This window comes from Cyprinus carpio, chromosome B5 (genome assembly GCF_018340385.1).
Source record: "Cyprinus carpio isolate SPL01 chromosome B5, ASM1834038v1, whole genome shotgun sequence".
In the NCBI taxonomy this organism is placed as follows: domain Eukaryota; kingdom Metazoa; phylum Chordata; class Actinopteri; order Cypriniformes; family Cyprinidae; genus Cyprinus; species Cyprinus carpio.
The window spans coordinates 14,639,304-14,651,705 of NC_056601.1; the positions used below are offsets into that span (position 1 = coordinate 14,639,304).

General features: G+C 36.6%; 1 long non-coding RNA gene across 5 annotated transcripts in view; it reads left to right on the forward strand.

Annotated features, from left to right (window-relative positions):
* The window catches only part of LOC109082839, a 7,569-nt gene extending 2,569 nt beyond the window's left edge, over positions 1-5,000 (forward strand). For 3 of the 5 annotated variants that reach the window (XR_006154871.1, XR_006154875.1, XR_006154873.1), the window contains one exon: positions 1-2,934. This exon is cut by the window's left edge and continues 991 nt beyond it. This is a non-coding gene — a long non-coding RNA (uncharacterized LOC109082839). Of the gene's footprint in view, positions 2,935-3,817 lie in introns of those variants that run through there. The other 2 variants (XR_006154874.1, XR_006154872.1) reach the window with 2 other exon arrangements.
* The last annotated feature ends 7,402 nt before the right edge of the window (positions 5,001-12,402 follow it).

Below are 12,402 nucleotides of genomic sequence, written 5' to 3' on the forward strand. Positions count from 1 at the left end.
CAGATTTATTTTATTATAAATGTTATTATTTAATTATGGTTTATTTATTTATAATGGTAAACTCTCTTATATCAATATTGTTTTCCTTTGTTCAATGAAAAAGCTGATCTCCGCAGCAAAAGACTCCTGGGTTAGAGTATGGCTTGTGAGCTTGACTCCAGAGACGAATAGTGTAGAGGTAAATGCACTCACAGACAAATACAGTACACTACCAATCAAAAGTTTGTGGTCAGTCAGATTATTTTGAAAGAATTTAATTATATTACTCAGCAAGATGCATTAAGCCTAGTCAGGAATACAGCATGCACTTCTAGGACATTCCCACTGGTCATATGAGGATCACCTGCAGAAGGAAGGTCATGTGTTGACAGTATATTGGTGAGTATATTGCTGTACAGTCATGATAGACAGGGCCAGGCTGGAGTGAATGTTACCATAAAATCAACTTCTAACGTCTTAGGCATTAAAAAGCCACACTTGAACCAGGTGACTGTGTTAAGTATGGTATGTCCACATGATTGGCAGTTGTGCTAAGTACAAAATACTCTTTTGTGCTCTGATATTAAGGTAAAATACATAACATTGGTTAAACGGAACAGATCTCAAAATGAAGAACTAAAATGTTAGAAGTGGTTGTTCTTTTAATGTTTTCTTCTCACATAATTTGTTTAGTATTGTATAGTGTTAGTAGTATTGTATTGTTTGTTTAATATTAATGTATTTACTGAACAATTTCTTTTACCTCATTGAACAATTTTGGATGTGCAATTGAATCAGATGTCATGTAATCATATTTGTGTTTAGAAAACAAAACATATCAAAATAGTTTGTAAAGTATTTATTCATTATAAATACAATGAATATTAAATATGGCAGAGGCTATTTTTTCAAAGTGGAATTATGTTCTTTATATTTGTCTAGAAACAAAAGCATTGTATCTAGCTTGATGTTAAATCACATATTTTATATTTTTTGTTGTTGTCATAGTTTTTGCTATTTTCTGTTTGCTATTTGCTATTTTCTGTCACTGAAACAATTTTCAGTGACAATAAAAAAAAATTATTAAAGAAAATAGTTTACTGTGACTTTTATTGCAATTAGAAATGTGTACCAGTAGATGGCAATAGATCTTATATCTTTAATGGTTTTCTAAAACATTTTGAAGATTTGTAACTTTTGAGATCAGAATTAGCATATTTGATTCAATCATAAGTGCATTCAAGTGCATTGATTCATATAAAAACATCCGTGAAACACATCATAGAACATATTAGAACATGTCCAGCACTCATTTCTATTCAAAATGTAAAAAATATCAAACATAAATTAAGGATGTCTAAATTGCCTAAAATGATGAGGCTTTGTTTTCCAACTGACGTGCGCTCTACAGTCCTCATGCATTATATGTACATGTATTTGCATTGTTTTGACAGTTGTTAGATCACACCTTCTTGCATGCCACTATTGGTCGATTATGTACAATGTCTGAATGTACCAGACGCTACATTACCTTCAGCATCTATGAAAACCAGACATTGAAAAAGAGGATGTGTGGTCACCCTACCTGTGTTCAGTGGGTTTTAATGGTCATCAGGGTTATCTCTGTGTAACCTTTGAGTATGAAGTGAAAATCATTTAGATCATCTTCATGGCAAAATTTTCTTTCAAGAGCAAATTTGTAAATAAGCAGTAATTTCGTCCATGACCGTAGTAGTATATTCAACACTATTAACATTTTTCCCCTTTGTGCCTCTCTGTTAAGCTATAAAAGAAGACTTTGGTTGACTTTGGTGTCCTTCATGCACCTGCCATGACGCCCTGATGAGTCCTTGTCCTTGATTTACACCCTGTTTTCACACTGTAACGTTTTGTTGTCATTACATCTTTCATCTATGCAGGTTTCTGTATTTATAGGTCAAAGCAGAACACCAGAGGAATGCAGATTATCACATCAACCTGTTTTATCAGTAACCCACTTAAATATCTACAATGCTCATTTGACTGTTTTTCCCCATAATATTTATGTCCATAATTCAGTTGTTCCCTCATAGTATTATCCACACATGACCTCTCTTTCCAGCTTGTTGTTGATAAAACCCCATGGTCTCTTATGTAAGACTTTTAACTTTGTCCTATGGAGGACACTATGTGTGCCCTATATCTGTTATGAAGAGAGGGTGAATATCAATGACACAGAGGGACAGACCTAATGGGTAGAGAATAGACTGCTGACCGTCAAATTTGATGGTGGACAGAAAGGGAGCGAGTCCAGAGAGCGTCAATGAGACCTTCACTGGCTGTGGGTTTAATGGAATTATGTAACACTGCCATGCAGCACTGGAGCACAGCGAGATGTGTTTAAGGTCATTGTGTTTAGTGGGATCTGTGGTAATGAAAACTATGGCTGGTCTACAGGCCATGTAAAATTCAATAGTGCTCTCCAGACACATCAGATCTGTGGGTTCCGGGGATGGGGCACGATGCAGTTCCAAAGGACACAAGACGCTTATTTTATTACACTTAAGCAGGAGTTAAAAACAATAGTTATTTTCTGTGCTTTCTTTGCATGTCATGTGATGTTTCTTCTACTATGGCCACTTTTATTTCCAAGGAATTAATTTTTTTATTATAAAATATCAGTCTCTCTCTTTTTGTTGTAAGAAGGTTACATTAAATCTGGCTTGGAAACGTTTTCTAGCATTTCAAATTTAAATTTTTTTTTTTTTTTTTTTGTACCCTTCACTTACCCAGAAAAATCAGTAAGAGATGTTGCTGTGCATCATTTTCCAGTCAAGAGGTAATATCATCAAATTATGTAGAAATGCTATTTTATCAACAAAAATCTCATCTCGTGTCATTTCCATAACAAAGTGCCATTTAACATCAGTGTGAATCAATGGAAATTATATTATGTTGGAAATAAATAAAATGAAAATTCCCTCTATTTTATGTATGCATTGATGATATGCACTTATTGTGAATAATTCATTCATTCATTCACCAAGGTACTTTTATAGTTTTTAGTAATATTTTTGAATTATTTTTTCCGTTCTCCATTTTTATTTTAATTTGAGTTAAAGCTTTTTTCATTTTGTGTGTGTGTTTTTGCCATTTTTATTATTGTCTATAGTTTTTATTAATTCAGTTTTGTTTGTAGTTATTTTATATCAAGGTTTTTAATATTCTTTTCAGTTCATCTTTATTTCAAATAACAGAAAGGTTTTTAATTGTTTTAGTTAACCCTGATCCATTCGTGTGTGTGTGTGTGTGTGTGTGTGTGTGTGTGTGTGTGTGTGTGTGTGTGTGTGTTTTAAATCATAGCTTGATCTTCCCATGAAAACAATAGACTTCTTTCTGGTACCGTATGCAGGTTTTCTTTAATCATTTAGTCCTCCTAAACCCCACTCCTTTCTTATAATCAACAACCGGATATAACCAAGTCCCACCCTACATTTTTCTTCTTTCACTCAGATACATCAGAATACAAAATAAAGAAATCATTAGTTGTATGCTTTGTTCTGGCTTCCGTTCTTGGTATTATAAAAGCCAATAGAGACCATAACAAGCTCATTAGGCTGAATGGAATATGTTTTGATGCAAGATTTTACATGTTTATTAATGTAAATGTGATGGGGAGAGGGTTTCAAGGACAGCACAGACGCAAGTGTGCACAATTATAATACTCTGCAGACGCACATGTAGTTTTATTCATGAAGAAGAGATTGAACTGGCATTGAATTGTGTACAATAATCTGTCTATATAAAACATGACAGTTTATTCACTTTCTATCCTGCCTGTTTGTCATCGTATTTTTAGCAATAGCCAAACCCAGCGACCTGGCTTTGATGTTCAGCAAACAAAAAGCTGCCCAACGCATCCCATTAATGTGAATGATTAATTTGGAGATGTCTGGATGGAACACGCAGCACTCGCTCCCCCTCTCAAGACTTTCCAAAATCTATCTGCCTTAGCGTTGAGCCTGCTGGGAAAGCTTCGCCACACAGGGATTGACAAAGTAATTCCTCACCAGTCTGGAGTTGAGGAAAAAACAGACGCAAGGAGGAAATTAGGGAAAAGTGTCTGCTGAAAATAGTTCATATAAATAGACTGGAATCAGCAGGAGGGGGAAGTGGGATCAGACACACAGACAAATGCTGGACGAGAGAGATTGGCTGGAGACAAGGAGGGATAGAAAGAGGAGTGAGAAAGAGGTTGACACCATGCTGATGATTCATCTGGTCATCTCCAGAGTGAGACGTGTGTGCACTCCACCCGCTCCAACAGCTGCTCCCGAGCCCCGTCTCCTCTGCTGTGTCCTGCGAGAACAGGAAATGAAGAGTGAGCTGTTTTAAACATTGGTCTGTCCTACTCTTACCCATGGGGCACTGCAACAAAACAAAACCTTTACATTTTTCTCTTTATTTTGTTCTAATGTTGTTACAAACAAGACATGAAAACAAGACAAGAAATAACTGAAAATCTGAAAAAGATAACTATGTTGTGACATGAACTCTCAAGTCAGTTTCACTATAATCTCATGAATTTGTCATTGTCAGATCACTGGAAAGGCAAATATAGAAAATTGACCAAAAATAACCAAAATAATAAAATAACCCTTCATTTTGCCTTCTATTATAATTAAATAGATATAGTGAGAGACCATTCATGAGAATATTCCACATTTCCTCAGTCCCCTCTTTCTACTGTGGCTAATATTAATTGGCTGGCTCAAGAAACATCCAGTGTTATACTGTTCTACCCTGTAGCCCAAGACCGGTTGCCCACTGAAGCTAAGCAGGGCTGAGCCTGCTCAGTACCTGGATGGGAGACCTCCTGGGAAAACTAGGTTGCTGCTGGATGAGGTGCTAGTGAGCCCAGCTGGGGGTGCTCACCCTGTGGTCTGAGTGGGCCCTAGCGCCCCAGTATAGTGATGGGGACACTGTACTGTCAACAAGCACTGTCCTTCAGATGAGACGTTAAATCGAGGTCCTGACTCTCTGTGGTCATTAAAAATCCCAGGATGTCTTTCGAAAAGAGTAGAGGTGTGACCTCCCATTGGCCTCTGACCATCATGGCCTCCTAACATTCCCCATATCTACTGATTGACTTCATCACTCTGTCTCTCTCCACCAATAAGCTGTTGTGTGGTGGGCCTTCTGGCGCACTATGGCTGCCGTCGCATGATCCAGGTGGATGCTGCACAATGGTGGTGGATGAGGAGATCCCCCCTCACAATGTAAAGCACTTTAAGTGACTAAAAGTACTGGGACTTGATCATGATCTAACCACACATATATAGATGTGTGATATAACAGTTCAAAGAATTTTCACAGTAAAGATTGGCAACTGAAAATTGGTTCTTATTTAGAACCGGTTGCATTTAAAAAAATACAGGTGTGGTGTATTTTATAATCAGATCCCATGCTCAATTGGATCTCTGGTATGCTACTTGGAATTTTCCAACCCAACCTCATGAGAGCAGGAAAGTCCTCCTCTAAACTGAATTTTCAGTCAGCAGATTGTACAAAAACCCACAAATTAGATTGTAAGAATTCATACAAATCAGTCACCAAAACATAAAACAGTTACAAATCACCATAAGTTGTTGTATTTTCAAACCATGAGGTGTCAATGTTGATCTCTTACACTCTTCTGCCATTGGCAATGAAATACCATAACAAACGGACCTTATAGTCAGGATAGTGGCAAAATTCAATATGGCCATTCCTGAACTATTAACTCTTATGAAGAGGTTCTTTTTGGTTTGTTTTATTAAAACCAACTCACTTGAATGAGTCTGTTCTTTAGTGAATCAGACTGTAACTATACTGACTGGTCATTCTAAAGAAACACGTTATGCATTTTGTCAGCAGATCATTTGATAATGGACTTGCATTTACCCCAAATGTTCCTTACAAAAAGAAAAATTAACGGAACTGATAAGGAAATGGAACCACATTCAGAATCATTTAATTCTTTATGATTCCCATATTCAGAAATTCAGTTCAAACAACAAACGCAAAGTATGTTCTCAGGCTAGAATGCAGCACTCCCTTTGAACTTAATGTTTTAGTTAGATATTTAGTTGTATTACCACTTCATGATTATGTCAACTAATAATGTTTGCAGAGCAGCAAGGTCTTACCAGGGAGTTCCTGGTAAGTTTTTCACAGAGTATTCAGACCTGGTTTCATATGTCAAGTTTTAAAGTCAATATGTTTTGAACTGTATCACATGGGAAAACGGTGACTTCATGGTGCACTCAAACATACACTTAAGATTTAGATCTAGAGCAGTTACATGTATTCATCCATAAAAGACTTCCTCAGTGTTGTAGGCATTTTGTTGACATTTATGAATTTGTCCTAAATGCAGCACTAGTAGTTGCTGAATCAGGAACAGGACTTTGACATAGCATTGTAAGCGATATTTTCTTGTCTCAATAGTGTGTGCAAAGATGTTTGTTATTTTTTCTTATCAGTGTGCTTGTGCAAACCTTCACTTTACTGGCTAAATACATAACAACGTCATATAAATTTTGCCTCAAAGGATGTAGAATTAGCCAATGTTTTATCTTATTAAAAATTTAAAAACAATGACAGCTCCAGTGAACCGGCTTCGTGCCACAACAGAGACATATCAGTTACATAATATATAATTACCATGGGCAAACGGGAGTACTGTGGGTTATTTTTTTCTCTATGTGTGTGTACTTGTGTATGTGTGTGTGTTTGTATGCTCCAGCTGTGCTGTCACTCGAGGAAACCCACTACACTCATAACACACACTGGCCTTTGCCCTCTGAGAGGATCTAAATTTGCTGAGCCGAGCAGAAATTTAACCTAGTCATAATTACGTGCACATTAAAACACAAAGCTGACCCCAATCCTCTCAGCCCCCCTAAAACCCACAAAACTCTAGACTTCCCATCAAATTTAATAAACAAAACACAAGCAAATATAAATTATGTCAGCACTGATACACATGAAGTCAGATTTTAACTTTGGCATATTAACAGTCAGTGTTCACTATTCCAGACACCACGGTCACAAGATCCTAGAGGCCATGACATTGGCATGCCCTGGAAATAGAACTCCTATACAGAGAATTCTCCTCTTGACTGGGTTTAGGAGACTGGGTTGATGGACCATGTGGCCTCCAGATGGGCACTCAGGCCTGGACGGCGTGATCAGAGGTGAACAAAAACAGAAATCTAAATGGAGCAGAAAGACAAATACGGCAGTCTGTTCATTTAGTCTTTCCAGACAGTTAATGAGGATGGACACTTAATGAAAATGGTCAAATGAAGTGTAAACGTCATAATTTTGCCTTTGACAGTAAAAAGTGTAGGAGGTGGGCTTTAATGGTAGACTGCTGTCATATATAATATACTCTCTGAGATATGTCTTAAAAACACCAAAGCTCAGTGCCCTTAATGCACACTTAACTTAACCCACATTATAAGTTAAGAATAAGTATATCCCATCATGCATCATAAACATTCCGCTGTAAATTAAATTAATTAGATATTACATATAACTGAAAAAAAAATTGTCATTTAATTAGAAGAGTGTCTTCATATAGGGACTACTGAACAGACATTTAGAAGTTTCTTTTAAAATGCAAAGTACTGAAAATCAAAATAAAGCTCTATAAACACTTGGATTTTTACACTGTAAGTGTGTTCCATTTGGTATTCATAAGTTCTACACACACTTGCGGTTTTTACGCCCACTTGAACACATGAGCCAAATACAGGAAATCTATTAGTTCTGGCCAATCATACTTTTTCATACAACTAGATTTGAATCATTGTAGCTTGCTACCATCTGTAAATTCTTTATGCAATAAATAATGTAAACATTTCCCTGCCCTCCAAGTCTTTCTGGTAGAACTGGCGGAGTAAAATTATACAGCAAAACTGCCAATGTTGTCTAAACTGAAAGTTAGCCTACTCAGTATTACCATCTTGTTTACTAAACTGTTTAAAAGAAATACCATGCAATAAATCATGTTGCTGGTCTGAATTGACCCCTCCTTTACCTAAACTATGATGAAGCATTTCTGCAGTAAAACATCATTAATCTAGCCATTTTTATATAAATAATAGACCTAATAATAATGCACATTTATAACACTATTTGTTAGCCTGCCATTTTTAATTCAGCTGCTAATGAAGTGACTTCAGACACATTTGACTTCTTAGATTTGATTTTAGATTGTTTCTTTTGTAGATGGAGCGAATGGACATGCAAATACAACATTTGCTATGGTCTCCTCTTCTACCATGTAGGCTACTTCTACAGATGTTTACAGTTCTATAGTTTACTTCCATGTTCCAAACCTGGAACCGTGAATAGGGTTCATTCAAAGCAACTGTCTGGAATGTGTGATATTGCTTTCATCTTAGCAAGCATTAAGAACCTGAGAGCACAATCTGTGAGAAACAATTTGAGAAAACTCCCAGGGGACTGAAGCAGAAGGTTTCTCACCTGAACTATATTAATATTCTGCTGACCTAAACTCCACTGACCCTCAAACTTCAGAGGAAAACTCTCACCTGTTGTGGAGGTTAGGAAATAAACGTGCGATGTTAATCATCTTGAGTGGGCATGATAGGAAGATGTCAGGGCAGCGTTAGCTGTATTCGTCCCTGTTTCCATGGCGACCTCAAAGTGCTGCTAGGAGGTGTGACGCTGCTAGGAGTGTGGCATGTGCCAAAGCCTACTGCTTATCCCTCGTTTGCTAAGTTTCTATTCATAGTACTCAGTGGTGAGCCACGCTGAGGATGGGCATGTGGCGGGTACAGTTGGGATGCGCAGCCCAGCCCAGATCAGATCGTCTCATGCTGATTTTAGAGAAATGGGGTAGAGCATGAGGGGGGCTGGCAGAGCGCAGGTGTGTGGATGGGCTGACTGCACAACCACAATTCTCAGTAGTTCAGTTCAACTCTAAGTAACACCTGCTGTCCAACAGTGATGGGCTTTAGTGACACAGTTTTCCCCAGATAAAAACTATTAGCACCATTTTAAAAGAAGAATGTTCATTTTAGTCATGAAGAAATAGATTTATTGCATTTTGACTTTCGTGATTTTCATTTCAATTTCATTTTGCTTTTATTGAAGAAAGGTTTATACCCACCTATACAAATCGATCCATATATACCCCAACATAATTTATTGCAATGTGAATTTTTTTGTTGTTGATTTTGTCTTGTTATTAAATTGTTCAAATTTCAGATTCAAATTGTAGTTGTCACACACAAACACACACACACACACACACACACACACACACACACACGCACGCACGCACGCACGCACACACACACACACACACACACAACCATACATAATATGATACAGTGGAATGCTTTTTCGACTCTCTGCACATAGAATGAAATGGGAACATTTCAGTTCAAGTCAATATAAACGTCATCAGTAACCATAAATTAGAAACTGACTTTACAACACAACAATCTAAAGAGAGAGAGAATTATTATTTATTATTATTATATTATTATTCACATTTTATTATTATGTTTTTTAACAAAGTTTTAACCATTTTTTTATTTCTTGTTTTAAAAAAAATGTGTTCATGTACTTATTTTCTTATTGATTTATAGATTCTTGTTTTATGTAATATATAATCATTATTTGTTCTTTGTTCATGTAATGGAGAGAGAGAGAGAGAGAGAGAGAGAGAGAGAGTATAATGAAAAGTATATAACAGGTACTGAAAGTTACTTGTATATTTGTGGTAGGTAGTTATATTATTTGTATTATTTTTAGTATTTGTAATAAGAAATACAGTATAATACATTTTTAAAAAATATAAAACAATAAAATATTTGTATTATTTTATCTGTATTAACATTTTTATTATTTATGTCATGAAACAAATATAATTATTCCTAATTATTTGTTAGCTCTCATATCCTTACCTACAAAGGCTTCCATGTATTTACGGCTCAGTGATCTCACTTCTGCAATTGGACCCAAAAGTGTTCTCAGACAGTGAGAAGAGCTCAACTAGTCCACCACTGGACAATTTTTCGGGGGGCAGAGGGGTTGAGCCTGGGGACAGAATCTATGTAAATAACAGCTTTTGTGGGTGATTGTTCAAGCTCAATTGGCACCTCTGTAATAGGCTTTTGTAAAGTGGATCAGTGAGGAGAATGGCACAGCTCTATGCCACAGAAAACAAGCCATTGTAGGCTCTGCCTGTTTAGTGCCAGGGACACGGAGAGTTGCTGAGAGAAATTGATCTGTCCAGGCTTAACCCCTAGTCTTTCATGTGTCTATGGCTTTGGCCAGCATTGGCTTTGTTAGAATCAGCCTACGCAAGGTCTTTCCAACCCAATGATCAGCACTTTACTCCGCTGTGAGAAGGGAGAGAGGCAGTGGACTGCACTGAAGCCACCTTTATTCCCCATTGTGCCCACTGGTACATCAATAGTGTCGGATAGAAGCCTGAGCAAAAAAAAAAAAAAAAACTGCTGGGAAAGACACTTTGGAATAAAAACCCTGGGGGAATCAGCAACAGCTTGTTGTTGTATTGTAGGCTGCCTAGACACAGAAAAGTCCCTAAACAAACTGTTTCACAAGTTCACAATGCAATAAAAGTGTGCTTGTGTGTTTTTTTCCATTGTTGTTTATGAAATCCAGACTTAGAAACACCAAAAGTGTCATTTGATTGCATGGAAACCATGAATCAGATACAATACTTAATTATTTCTAGATAATAAGATGAAGACAGATTTTTCAAATGCTTCAGGGACACTTCATATCTTAAAGGAGAGGGATGAGTCTGGACACATCCTACTGGCCTAGTTCAGAAGACACTTTGTGGAACAGAGTGGTAAGCATGAGGGAGCTTTTTTCTTGGAACAGATCCCAGGGTATCTGAAAACCCTGGTGAAATCGCCAGTTGCCACAAGGTTAAATAAACTAGGTCGTTTCGTTTGGACAGCAGGTTATTTAAATAACCCCACCTGAAAATACCTCTTGGTCTATAGACATTCATCTTAACTCCATTCGCACCAAGCTCAAAGCGGTGGGTGAAAATATTCTGAACTTCAAATTTGTAAAAATGACAGAACTGATTATTTTAGTGATAGGCTAAATAATTAAATAAATTACCTGTAACCAATATACCAACATTCTTCATTAAAAAGGGTTATTTTGCAAATTGCAAAAAACTGTCCTAACTATATATACATGGGTGTTAACTCTGATATGTTTCTACCACACTGTTCAGCTGTCATTCAGCCTCAGCAACAACAGTGTGTCACATAATTATTCAGAAAAACTCAAAGGATGTTACAAGAAGGAATATCAGGTCACTTCTCAGAAAGAGTCTCTAAGATTATTGAACAGTAAACAGCATCACCTAATGATGCTCATTCATTATGGAACAGTCTACTGTTTTGCAAACAGAAGGAAATTCTTGCTTTGTCAGTGCTATGGCATAGAATCCTTCACTATATATAATAATAATAATAATAAGTTTGGGCACATTTTAGGACTTTCTGATCTATTTGTTATTAGCATAATTGTTTTGTTATTCTTTTTACAAATCTTTATTACAAATGCAAACATTCTGGTTTCTGGCTTATTACTATTTTTAAATCTTTATCATGATTTTTTTAATCTGTATCAATTCTATTGTAGAGAAAGTTCCCAATTTTAATTTTACTTTCACTTTTTTATTATTAATATGGGCCACAGTTTAACATTGTAATATTGATGAGCAAATATTTTCCCAAGAGTGTTTATTCAAGTTTAACTTTTGCTTAAGAATGGATCAGTCTCATATCACATGTGGGATTCTTTTCTCTTAAATTTGCTGAAATGTTCTAGAATAACAGACCCTGCTGAATGTGCCCCAGGTGTGTCTGTAATGAGATGGAGCTGCATGCGTGTCACTGATGCAGGCCATATGTGAAGCGCTCATACAGGACCAGCAGAGGTGAACCGACTGCACAGCGGAGCACGGTTAAAATGCTTTATGCTCACCAGTGAGTGTGTCCCCTGTGGGTCTGTACTATGTCAGTGCTTGTTTAGCAAAACATAAAACTTTGTGTGAAAGATAACAAAGAGAAAATTACTTCTAAAAGTCCATGATATACATTCTTAAAAATAAAGTGTCTTTATTGGCATCAGTGGTTCTATGAAGAACCTTGAACATCCATGGAACCTTTGAAAAGGGGAAAAGGTTCTTTATAGTGGAAAAAGGTTCTTTAGATTTTTCAAAATGTCCTTCAAAGTGGTTCTTTTAGGAACTGTTCACTGAAAGGTTCTTTTGGGAACCAAAAATGGTTCTTCTATGGCATCACTGCAAAAACATCCTTTTGGAAACTTTATTTTTAAGAGTGTATGCTGAAAAGCAGGTAGTGTTCA